Source organism: Rhinopithecus roxellana, chromosome 8 (genome assembly GCF_007565055.1).
Source record: "Rhinopithecus roxellana isolate Shanxi Qingling chromosome 8, ASM756505v1, whole genome shotgun sequence".
Classification (NCBI taxonomy): domain Eukaryota; kingdom Metazoa; phylum Chordata; class Mammalia; order Primates; family Cercopithecidae; genus Rhinopithecus; species Rhinopithecus roxellana.
Window position 1 is genome coordinate 28,046,847 of NC_044556.1, and position 13,412 is coordinate 28,060,258.

The window sequence follows — 13,412 nt, forward strand, 5'->3', positions numbered from 1 at the left end:
GGCCTTTCATTCTTATGACTTAGGGTAAAATTGTCTTCAGGTCAGTGCATGCCTCTCTCCTGTTTTGTAGCATTTTGAGTTTTCCACATCATCCTTAGGTCTGTAATGCTTAAAGAGGGGTGGAAGGGAGAAGGCTGGAGAGTTGTTTAATCTGGAAAGGGGCCCTCTGGGCCTGGATGTGGAACCACAGCTCCCTTATTGTGGGGGTTTGCTGTTGAGCTACAGTACTGCTGAGAGGCGAACCAAGAGGCTTTTTACAACCCTGAGAATTTTGCAGTGTTATTGAATTCCTTGTACCTAATTTCCACTTCCTTTCTAGAATGAAAATGAAGGGAGTAAGCAAACATATGCTGGGAGGGTCCCCTACAAGGAGATGTTTTATCCTGGGAATTTATCTGGAGAATAGAATTACTTCTAGTTTCCTATCTCCTGATATTTCTTTTCCATGGGGAGAAAAGCAGAGGGATGTTTTCCTCTTTCTTTTAACTAGAGTTAGATGTGCTAACCCTGATTTTTCAGTAAGATTTATTCTAATGTTTGATATGAAAACAACAGTTTTTTATTTTATTTTTATTTTTTAATAGAGACAGGACCTCACTCTGTCACCCAGGCTAGAGTTCAGTGACATGATCATTGTTCGTTGCAGCCTCGAACTCCTGGGCTCAAGCAACTCTCCTGCCGCAGCCTCCTAAGTAGCTAGGGACTACAGGCACATGCCGCCATGCCCAGCTAATGTTTTATTTTTTTGTAGAGACAGGTCTCGAACTCCTGGCCTGAAGTGATCCTCCTGCCTTGACCTCCCAAAGCATTGGGATTACAGGTGTGAGCCACTGTACCCAGCCAAAACAAACTGTTAAACAATGGAAATACTTTGTAGTTAAAGGGTATTGGGACACAGAGGGAATACCAGACAACCTGTGCGATTCATGCCCATCCCTGTCCATTTGGAGCCAGCCTGGCTCCCAGGAGTGGAAGAAGTCAGAACCACAGGGTTTAAGCAGACACAGGTGCTTACTGAGACTTCACTGGACACCAAGTGCTGTGCTAGGTTATGAGACTGCAGAATGATAACTGTTCTGAAGGAGGAGCTAGTGGAAATGTGGAAATGTGTAACTGTAATAGAGTATGACAAGATCATACTCGTTAATGGAAGTATGAACAGGATGCTGTGAGAACACGGAGGCCCCTATCCTATTTAGTTTTGCCTAGGAAAGGTAGAGAAAGCTAAGACTAGTACAGGGAGGAGGTAACATCTGAACTAGGTTTTCATGCTTGAATAGGAGCTCTTCTAACAGTCAGTAGGAGGAAGAGAATATGCAAAGGTACAGAAGAATTGAACGAACATGGCCTTATAGAAATAGCAGGTAGTCCAGGGAAGAGTCTGGCTAGATTGTAAAGGACCAAATAGCACACAAGGGAGTGTGACCCACCTGTAGACAGTGGAGTGCTGTCTTCTGTTACATGGTGAGTTCTTGTTATGAAGGTTTCTTAGCCTCAGTGTGCTTTGGTTTCAGATACACAAACCAGAAATCTCCACAAAGCACCTGCTGCGGGTCAGGAGCAGAGCCACCTGCTTTCTAATGGCTTTCCAGCAACACCAGACAACCTGGGATCAAATTCTGGCTGTGCCACTTGCTAGCTGTGTGACACTGAGTCTGCTACTTAACTATTCTCTGCCTCCATTTTCTTATCTCTGAAGTGGAGATAATAACATACCACAGTGTTGCTTTGTGGATTAAATGAATTAATATATGTAAAGCCCTTAAAATAGTGCCTTAGCATTATGTAATTGTTAGCTAATGTCATCATCTAAGGAAGTATTATGTAGAGGGATGAGAACTAGCTTTGGAGTCCTAAGACCTAGGCTGGAGACCCAGTTCTGAAGTGTTGGGTTGACTTACTCTTTTCTTTTCCCTCCCTTCCTTTTTTTTCTTCCCTTCTTCTTTTGGGAGGGAGATGTAGAAAGAGGTACACGGAGAACAAGTTTGTCAATCCATCTGAACTTCAGTTGCCTTACCTGTAAGGTAAGAATGTTTTTTAGACTTCTTATGAGCATCAACTAAAATAATGGCTATAGAAGTGAGCAGTCAACTATAAAAGAGGCTACCTGGGCTGGGCATAGTGGCTCACATCTGTAATCCTAGCACTTCGGGAGGCCGAGGCAGGTGGATTACCTGAGGTCAGGAGTTCAAGACCAGCTTGGCCAACATGGTGAAACCTCATCTCTACTAAAAATACAAAAATTAGCTGGGCATGGTGGCGAATGCCTGTAATCCCAGCTACTTGGGAGACTGAGGCAGGACAATCGCTTGAACCCAGGAGTTGGAGGTTGCAGTGAGCTGAGATTGCGCCAGTGCACTTTAGCCTGGGCGACAAGAGCAAGGTTCCATCTTAAAAAAATAAAAATAAAGAGGCTACCTGTATGTTACTATTAGATACACAATTACTGCGAAGGTACCGTATAACCGATCTGTTTCAAACAAATCAGACTTATCTAGTGGATAAGAGCAAACCAGAGCAAACTTGTGGATTTTGCTGACATTCATTCAGCCATCGTTAATTAAGTGCTTACCTGGTACCATCATCTTATGCCAGTGATGCTGCTGTCTGCTCAGACCTCCATTTTAGAGTTCCTGCAGAGCTTGGGGCAGTTTTGGTCTTAGGCTTACTAGTTGCAATGAGTAGAAACACAGACTAGCTTAATTTATAGGAGTTTTGTTGGCAGGATACAGTGGACTTTCAGGTTCCCCAAGCATAGGAAGTGTAGCCACGTAATCTGGAAAGTTATCAGGTAATGGCTTTTCCCATCTCTTTCTGATTTCTGGCCTCAGCTCATTTATATATTTCTGGATTCCTCTTGCAGAATCGCTTCCTCTGAAAGGCTCTTGGTTTTTTGTTCTCTGTATCTTTGGCTTATGTGAATCTTTGGCTTGCCATGGTACTTGCTCTGAAGCTTACTATGATCTTACTTCTCCAGGGCCCATTATCACCCAGTTCCCTTAGTCTGTATCTTTTATATGTATGTATGTATGTATGTTTGAGTCTCACTCTGTCACCCAGGCTGGAGTATAATGCTGCAATCTAGGCTTACTGCAACCTCTGCCTCCCGGGTTCAAGTGATCCTCCCTGCCTCAGCCTCCTGAGTAGCTGGGATTACAGGTGCCTGCCACCACACCCAGCTAATTTTTGTATTTTTAGTAGAGACAGGGTTTTGCCTTGTTGGCCAGGTTGGTCTTGAACTCCTGACCTCAGGCGATCCACCTGCCTTGGCCTCCCAAAGTGCTGGAATTACAGGTGTGAGCCACCGCGCCCAGCCAGTCTGTGTCTTTTAAATTCAAGAGAAAGAATTGGAATAGTTCAGCTAAAGTTAGTATTCACTTTGGTCCCATCAGCTATGGCAGGGTTGTGGAGAGTGTCATTCAGTTCAGATAGGCTGCCTGGGCTTTGTGGGAAGGACAGAGTCACTGAGAATGGGGGCTTATTAATATCTTTCAAATAGTTCAGTAGTTGCAAATCTCCATGCTTTAAAATGTATATGAATTTTTGAACAGCCAAGAATCATTCAGTGCTAACTTCAATAAAGAGCATCAACCTAGGATATGTCATACGGGGTCAAGAGAAAATAATAGGTATAACATAATGAGCTTTAGCTTATTTATCTCCAAAGATGGTTTTCAGAAAGGAGTTAAAAATAATGTGGGTTGTTTCTTAGCAGCACCATCAAAATTAAGGAAGGGTGTAATAACTTCTTTTGGTGAGGACTTTAAAATGGGCATCCTCACTTGGATTTTTTAAATTCCACTTAAAAATCATGGACTTTTAGACTTTGAAGTCACCTGAGATATGCTTTAGTTCTACACTCACATCTTTCAATAGAAGAAAACTGAGATTTGGTAAAAGGGACATGTATACATCGTGAAAGACCTAGGATTGGGTCCTGAGGCCTTTGGCTCTAAATCCAGTGACTTTTTTCAGCAGGGACAATTATCCCAGCCCAGTGCTGTTTCTGTTGTACCTTCTGTGCCTGCTTATTTTAAAAATAAGAAGCCAAACTGAAAAACAAATGATCTAAAAAGTCATATTGTATACTTCCACTTATATGGAGTACAAAAACAGGCAAAACTCGTAAAATTATCTAAAATGTCATATTGTATAGTTCTATTTATATGGAGTACAAAAACAGGCAAAACTCATGGATGATGATAAGAAGTCAGAAATTCCCCTTTAAAGGACTGGAAGGATTGATGGGAAGAGGAAGTATGAAGTAATTTTCTAGGGTGATGAAAATGTTCAGTGTCTTGTTCTGAGTGGTGGTTACAGGGAGATGCATGTGTATATTTCTATTATGTATATACAAACATGTTTCCTTAAGCTCTCTGCATTTTATTGTATGTAATGTATCTCAGTTTTTAAAATTGACCTCACAACCGTGCAGTCCTGGTCTACTAATTGCAGCAGCTTTGCTGATAAGGCTAAGGATGCATCTCTAGGCATCCAGAGATTGATGGCGCCACCCCAGCAACGAGAACTCCCTGCTTTGCTGTAACTGGAGCAGAGCATTCTCCCCAGAAATTATGTTGATAGGGCCAGTTTCTTTTCTGAGGTTTGTCGTGTGTCTAGGCACGTAAAAATTACATGTGAAAAATTCTGCCATGAGTCACAGAAGTTATGGAAGCTTTGGGGGCCATACGGCCAACCCACTTCAATCCTTTTAGGCTGCGTTTAATTGCAGTGGACAGAAGTTGAGGCTGGCTCAGAAGAAAAGGCGAAAGCACTGGCCGAAGCCAGTCCAAGTTCTGTCCCCCTATTATGACTTACTAGCTGGGTGACCTTGGGCATTTAACAAAACACTGAGCTTTAGCTGTGCCATATTCCGATGGAGGTGATAATCCTCTTCTGCCTAATTCATGGCTGCTGGGAGGACACAATAAAATAAGTGAAAGCACTTGGAAAACTAGTTCCTTTACATTGTCATGTTCTGGAAATGCTGGCTTTTTATGACAGTAGACTTCTGAAGCATCCCATCCTGACTAGGAAATGGTCATGAAAGTATCCCTCTTTCTGAGGCCGGTGGGCTTGTGGGGGACAGGACTTTTACTCCTTTTCATCAAAGAGGTTTATACTTACCAGGCTTTGAGAACTGGCATCTGTGTTTGGGCTGAAAAACTGATAGCATACATGCATAATAGCCTCACAACAGCTATGCTTTGTATGCCAGGAGAGGCAGGTGGTCCCCATTAGCGAGGCGTAATTGTGGGTGAATGGCTAAACCTGGAGGATGCAGAAAGGTCTTTTTCCCTTTTTTTTTTTTTTTGAGACGGAGTCTCGCTCTGGCCCAGGCTGGAGTGCAGTGACCGGATCTCAGCTCACTGCAAGCTCCGCCTCCCGGGTTTACGCCATTCTCCTGCCTCAGCCTCCCGAGTAGCTGGGACTACAGGCGCATGCCACCTCGCCCGGCTAATTTTTTGTGTTTTTTAGTAGAGATGGGGTTTCACTGTATTAGCCAGGATGTCTCGATCTCCTGACCTCGTGATCCGCCTGTCTCAGCCTCCCGAAGTGCTGGGATCACAGTCTTGAGCCAACACGCCCGGCCCAGAAAGGTCTTTTTCGTTGAGAGAGCCCTCTCCTGAATCTGTAGGCAAGGAGTGTAAATATACATTGAAATAATCCATCAGCCAAGTGACTTCCCTTCGTCAGACCTTGGAGAAAGAATGCTTTAGTTACTGCTTGGAATACCAGTAAGCTATCAGAGTTGCCTAGGATACCAGTCACGTGGGCCCATCTTCCAGACATGCTCAAGATAATTTATTTTCCTTTATTTTGGAGAGAAGTGGGGGAGGTGGTCAGAGGTACTTGCAAAGCCTTGTCCTTGTAATAGGGGCCCTTGTGTGAGGATATCCTTACCTCCCTCCACTTGAATTGTCAGCCGCCCTTGCCCTTGGCAATAGGGACGAAAATAGCATTTCCTGTCCCAGTTCTCTTCCCTATTTTCTGATGTGGTCCCACACAGAGGAGGCTTTGCATTGTGTCCTTTGAGGGGAAAGGAGTGGCATTGATGAGTATGGGGGAAGCAAGAGAGCATGTAGCTGGGCCCCACTGACGCTGGGATCTTCCTAGGATGACTGCAGAACAAAAGTAGCCTGGCTCCTCCAGCTAACCACTCAACTAAGAAAAGCCTGGCTATTCTTGTCTGTTTCGGAGCATATGCTTCTCTCCTGAAGGGGGCCAGCCCTTCCACACCTGTGGGTATTTCTCGTTAGGTGGGATGAGAGACAGAAAAGAAGACACAGAGACAAAGTATAGAGAAAGAACAGTGGGCCCAGGCGATCGGCCCTCAACATATGGAAGACCCACACCACCACTGGTCTCTGAGTTCCCTCAGTGTTTATTGATCACTATCTTTACCATCTTGGAGAGGGGGATGTGGCAGGGGACTATAGGGTAATGGTGGGAAGAGGGTTAGCAGGAAAACATGTGAGCAAAGGTCTCTGTGTCATAAATAAGTTTAAGGAAAGGTGCTGTGCCTCAGTGTGCACGTAGGCCAGATTTATGTTTGACTTTACACAAACATCTCAGTGTAGTCAAGAGCAGTACTGCCGCCAGCATGTCACCTCCAGCCATAAGGCAATTTTCTCCTATCTTAGTAAATAGAATATGATCAGGTTTTACACTGAGACTTTCCATTCCCAGGGATGAGCAGGAGACAGATGCCTTCCTCTTATCTCAACTGCAAAGAGGCCTTCCTCTTTCACTAATCCTCCTCAGCGCAGACCCTTTATGGGTGTCAGACTGGGGGACGGTCAGGTCTTTCCCTTCCCGTGAGGCCATATCTTAGGCTGTCTCAGTGGGGAGAAACCTTGGACGATACCCAGGCTTTCTTGGGCAGAGGTCCCTGCGGCCTTCCACGGCGCATTGTGTCCCTGGGTGCTTGAGATCAGAGAATGGCGATGACTTCTACCAAGCATACTGCCTTCAAACACATTTTTCACAAAGCACATCCTGCACAGCCCTAAATCCGTTAAATGTTGAGTCAACACAGCACAAGTCTCTGCGGGCACAGGGTTGGAGCTAGGGTTACAGATTAACAACATCTCAAGGCAGAAGAATTTTTCTTAGTACGGAACAAAATAGAGTTTCTTATGTCTACTTCTTTCCAGAGAGAGACAGTAACAGTCTGATGTCTCTTTCTTTCCCCCACACTCTCCTCCCAAGTTCTCAAGACAGGAATTTGCAGTAAATACGTTCTTCTACCACTGAGTCCTCTTGACTCTTCAGCTGAAGCGCCACATGGGCACATGTTGCTATTGGCTGATCTGCGGATGATAGCTTGTCCCATTTCTTCTTGCTGATTTAATCTCAAATAAAACCCCAAGGAGAGGTTGTGGTATGATCTAGAGAAATTCACACCAAGTAGTTTCATGTGTTACTTCATGCAGTGTCTGTCTTCAGACTCTTCAAAACATGTAACAAGAGTGAAAAATGAAGATGTACTATTTTTGTACCTTTCAGATTCTTTCTCCCCAGGCAGCCATGTCTGTGTTCTTGTCCCACAGAATTAGAGCCCATTGGTTGGGAACAATGCCACCACCATCAGACATTGTCAAAGGGGCCATTGAATGTCCAGATGCTAATGCCCAGCTCCTTGAAATTGACCAGATACGCTCCTGAACTGAGGAAACGCACCTGGGGAGTGCATGGCAGAGGATATCTTGAGGGATGGGGACCACTGGCATCAAGATTAAGAAACAGCAACAGGAAGACTAAGCTTTGGGCCTGGCCCACACTAGGGAAGGTGGGTCACCATGGCTTGGGAGAGTCTTCCTCTTTAACAAAAGCTGTTAGGAAAGAGGTACATTCCTATGCTTAGGAAACAAAAGCTGTTAGGAAAGAAGTACATTCTTGACCCTGCTTGGCAGCCCCTCTTGTCAGAACCTTGGCATGAGTAGGATGTTGCTGCTAGTGAAGGCTCTCTCTCTCTCTTTCAGAAACGGCCCCTGGCATCCATTATCAAGGAAGTTTGTGACGGGTAGGTTGAAATGGACCTCGTTTTTGACAGTGGCAGCTCTGACTGAAGGAGCACGGCCACACCGTGAGGGGAGTTCTGGGAAGGATCTCCAGTTAGGCAGGTTCCCAGCGTGGGGGTCTTGGAATCACTGTCTTGGGAAGGAAAGACAGCTGGCAACAATACCCCTAAGACGTTTATACTTCCTATTTTTTCCCTTTAAGTCTAGCATTGCCCTGCTTGAGGTCCTGGTAGGATCTGAGACCTCTCCTCAGTTCCGCACACCTCCTTTTGTGGTGCTCATCTTTACAAAAGGCTCAGGCTGTGATTTTTTCAACATGACAACCTAAAGCTTTGTTTTTTTTTCCACTGTATTCTAAATAGGCCACCCAATCCCTTGAGCAACTCTACTGAAAATTATGAGCAGCTTCTGGACAAGAGAGTGACCAAGTGGGATATACTGGTTTTCTCTTGCATAGGTGGTCATTGCCAAACCCAGAGTATTACACCCTCCATTACACGGATGGTCCTCAGCTGTACAACACTGAGCAGGTTAGTACAGGGAGAGGCAGAATCAATATCGGCCTTGCTTGGAAGTAAACGACCCAAGGAGACAGCACTATTTATCTTCACTTAGCATCCAGGTAGCTTCCATGTGTTGGGTAAATAGTTGCTCCCTGGGCAGACTGGGAAGCACCAGCCCTTCTTCCTCCCTAGTGGCTGGAAAAAGGTGGCTTTTACTTCCTGAGGGCCCAGGGTGCTAGAAGAGGATCTTAGAAGCTCTTCGCCAAGGAGTAAGCAGGAGAAGAGGGCCCAACTGAAGAGCCTCAGTTACATCTACTGTAAAAAAAGACAAAACGTTGTTGATTCAGCTTGCTTGTACCACTTTAACATTTTATCATAGTTACTTTTTTTGTTTGTTTGCTTTTCACTACCCAGACTCGCAGTGATGTTAAGAATGGGACAGTCTTACAACTGGCTATCTCCCCGCTAGGTATTCTTTCCTTCGGAGCTTATTCATGTCACAAACAAATATGAATACCTACCATGGCCCGGGCTCTGTTCTAGAAACAAGGACTCTGGAGATTAAAAAGTCAGTCTTTTTGTATCAGGAAATAATACAGGAAGATGAGAGTGTCTTGGTTCTTACCACCTAGTGGGGAGTAAACAAATGTAATTGAAGGCCTGTCTCAAGGGTCTTGAGAAGAAGTTGCTTAGAGAGCTGTGGGAACTCACAAAGGGGACCACCTAACTCAGCCTGGAGATTCCCAGAAATCCTTGCCAGAGAAGGGGTCACTTAGCTCAGATGTTAAAGTATGAGCAAGAATTAGCTAGAGAAATAAGAAAAGGAAAAGTATTCCAGTCAGAAATCAGCAGATGCCAAGGCACAGAAGTTTGCTGTGTTTGGGAAAAGCACAAGTGCTTGGCAGTTGGAGGCTTGTAGCAATCATTGAGAAGCCAGATATTCAAGGTTCCTTGATGGCCTGCTCATAGGTTTGAACTCTGTCCAGAAGGAAACTAGGGACATTGAAGGATTTTAAGCAGGAAGATACGTTATGTTTAGATTTTTAAGTTTTAGAAAGATCACTTTAGTGACTGTGCGGAAGATGGGCCTTAAGAAGAAGGTTGGTGGTAGTAGGAACCTTTGAAGAGGCTAAGGAGGAATGTTACGAGCCCAGTGAAGGCGAATGTAATGGACATGAAAGGATATGAAGAGTATCTAGGAGGTAAGCTTTATGAGTATGGTGACATGCTGGATGTGGAAGGAAAGGGGAGAATGGAGGATGACCCTGGTTTTTGCAAGAGCAGCCCTTAAAGGTCACAAAGGAAGCAACCAGAAGGGCAGAAAGAACACCGAGAATGTGAAGTGACTGAGGAGCTTTGGGCAGGGGGAGTGTCAGGATTGAGGACAGTATGATCTGCAATTTTTAATGAGCAGAGAAATTTAGTAAACTGAGAACAAAAGCTGTCTGATGACTTGGGAGGTGAAGAGGACACTAGTGATCTTCACAGAAAAATTACGGTGGGGAGGCCAGGTGGTCAGACTGAACTGGGTCAAGTAAAAGAAAGGTAAAAAAGGACTTTGAGTCTACTGCTGTATCAAGAAGCTTGGTTTTAAAATAAAACACAGAAGGTGATAACTTGAAGAGGATGTGGAGTCAAAAAGATGTGCTTTTTAAAAGCCCGTAAAGCATTCATGTGTTTCACAAATCAAAAATTTTCACAGAGATGTAGCAAAAGGTCTCCCCCCAACTCCTGTCCCCATCTGCCGAATTCCTCACCTTTCTGACCCTTCATGGTTGTTTCTGTTGCAATTTTGCATGTGCCCTTAAGAATGTGTTAAGATGGAAGACAGGAAGGTTGAAGGTGCAGGAAAGCAGGTAATCAATAGAACAGGATCTTAGTGGACCAGGAGAGGAAGTACTCAAAGCCCAGGTAGAGGGAATCACCTTGACTGCTAGGCCCATGAGGAAGACAGCCAATATGGTTGCACCTTTGGTTACATTTGTAGAAGCGCAGCCAGAATATTAAGGACATGATGGCACCTCTTTTCCTGGTGCAGAGAGAGACTGGTTCATCTGAGAGGAGGGGAGGTATGAAGTGGTATTTACTGAATGCTTGTATTTTGCTAAATACTTTGTGTAATTAAATAATCTAATCTTTATAAACATCCTATGAGATAGGTACTCTTGATAGCCACATTCTGTAGACAAGAAAACCAAAGCTTAGAGAGGTTAAATTACTTGCTACTTGTCACACAGCTAATAAAAGTAGCCAAGCCTGCTCTCAGACCCAGGTCTGTCTCACTAGGCCTATATTCCTCCCATCATGTTCTTCTGCCTCCCCTTCTTCTCCTGAACTCTTCTCATCTTAAGGACTTCATTCTTCCCTCCTTAGCTCTGGTAATTTAATACGACAGCCTGGGAGTTACTCACTTTTATGGAAGTGCCGACACATTTCACAGACCTCTTGCACAGTGCAGTTGCCTTTCCCAGAAGCACATCTCTATGGCACGGGAGGCAGCAGCCCAGAAATGCTGTCTCAGGAGGAAAATTGGCAGAGTTGGAAGTTTCTAAGTGGGATGCAGACCAGTGCTCTTCAGATTGCTCTATGCTGTGACCTTTTCCTGTGGCGCACATTTTGTCCACTGTAGAGATAGTGAGGGCTTCTGTATCGTAAAGAGCATTGTGCTGTGAAGGGCCAGCTTTATAATAGTGAAAGAGGAGAGGCAAAGGGGAGAGGGCCAGCAGTTCTGACTCCTTGGTGGCAGCAGGAATTGGGCTTCAGTCACTTGCTTAACACTGATAAAAAGAAGACAGGAGTGTTTTTGCTCTTAAGGCTCTTCCTTTCTAGTGGAGAACATTAAATTAGCATCCAAAAAACAGAGTATGATGAAGCAACAAATTGGGAGGCACGATGTAGTAACAAGCTCAGCAGAAGGAAAGTCCAGTAAATGCTAGAGGAGGGATTTTAGCCGCAGCTTGCTGAAAAGGAGGCAGGCATCCTGCTAGGAAAAGTTCATGTGCTAGGAGGAGGTTTTGTCTTCACCAGCCTGCATTTTCAGAAAACGATTGGGAAATTGTTTCTAGCTCCTTGATATTCTTAAAGTTTCCCCAGAACTATCACTCTGAGGAACAATCATAGGGATTTTGAGAGAAAGTTTTTAAAAAATTGTCAAGCTTTTCACATTTTAGGATTAAAAGGGACCTTAGAGGACATCAGATTAAATTCTTCACCCAATGCAAGAATCTCTTCTACAGCGTCTTTGACAGATGGTTGTCCACATTCTCATTGATTGCTTCTGGTGACAGGGAGCTTAATACCTCAAGAGAAACCTCTTCTGCTAACAGTTTTGTATATTTTATTTTATTTTATTTATTTATTTTTTGGGATGGAGTTTCGCTCTTTCACCCAGGCTGGATTGCAGTGGCATGATCGCGGCTCACTGCAACCTCCACCTCCTGGGTTCAAGCGATTCTCCTGCCTCAGCCTCCTGAGTAGCTGGGAATACAGGCGCCTGCCACTACGCCCAGCTAATTTTTGTGGTTTTAGTAGAGATGGGGTTTCACCATGTTGGTCAGGTTGCTCTCGAACTCCTGACCTTGTGATCTGCCCTCCTCCGCCTCCTAAAGTTCTGGGATTACAGGCGTGAACCACTGCGCTGGCCAGTTTTATTTTATTTTTCATTTTTGAGAGAGAGTCTTGCTCTATGACCCAGGCTGCGAGAGTCTTGCTCTATGACCCAGGTTGCAGTGCAGTGATGCAGTCCTAGCTCACTGCAACCTTGAACTGCTGGGCTCAAGCAATCTTCCCACCTCAGCCTCTTGAGTAGCTAGGACTACAGGTGTGCACCACCACACCTGGCTCATTAAAAACTTTTTTTTGTGGAGACAGGGTGTCACTCTGTTGCCCAGGCTGATGTCTAACTACTGGCCTCAAGCAATCCTCCTGCCTTGGCCTTTCAAAGCCTTTGGATTACAGGCATGAACCACTGCACTCAGCCAGACAGCTTTAATTAATAGAAAACCTTCCTCTGTTAAACCGATATCTGTTTCTCTGTGACTTGCCATTGTTAGTGGGCCTCCCAGATGTCTCCAGTATTCCCTTGGTAGGGATTTTTTTTCCTTTTGTAGACAGAGTCTCGCTCTGTCGCCCAGGCTGGAGTGCAGTGCTGTGATCTCAGCTCACTGCAAGCTCCGCCTCCTGGGTTCACACCATTCTCCCACCTCAGCCTCCCGACTAGCTGGGACTATAGGCTCCCACCACCATACCCGGCTAATTTTTTGTATTTTTAGTAAAGATGGGGTTTCACCGTGTTAGGCAGGATGGTCTCGATCTCCTGACCTCATGATCTGCCAACCTCAGCCTCCCAAAGTGCTGGGATTACAGGCATGAGCCACCACGCCTGGCCTTTTTTTTTTTTTTAAGATGGAGTTTTGCTCTTGTTGCCCAGGCTGGAGTGCAATGGTGCAATCTTGGCTCACTGCAACCTCCGCCTCCCGGGTTCAAGTGATTCTTCTGCCTCAGCCTCCCTAGTAGCTGGGATTACAGGCATGTGCCACCACGCCCAGCTAATTTTGTATTTTTAGACGGGTTTCGCCATATCGGTCAGGCTGGTCTCGAACTCCCGACCTCAGGTGATCCGCCTGCCTCAGACTCCCAAATTGCTGGGATTACAGGCATGAGCCACTGCGCCCAGCTGCTGGTAGGGATTTCTTTTTCTGAGACAGAGTCTTGCTCTGTCGCCCAGGCTGGAGTGCAGTGGCCCGATCTCGGCTCACTGCAATCTCTGCCTTCTGGGTTTATGCCATTCTCCTGCCTCAGCCTCCCGAGTAGCTGGGACTACAGGCGCCCGCCACCTCGCCCGGCTAGTTTTTCGTATTTTTTTTAGTAGAGACGGGGTTTCACC

The 13,412-nt window shown here is 45.2% G+C and overlaps 1 pseudogene; it reads left to right on the forward strand.

The window, feature by feature from the left end:
- The window catches only part of LOC104664896, a 43,861-nt pseudogene that overhangs the window by 781 nt on the left and 29,668 nt on the right, over positions 1–13,412 (forward strand).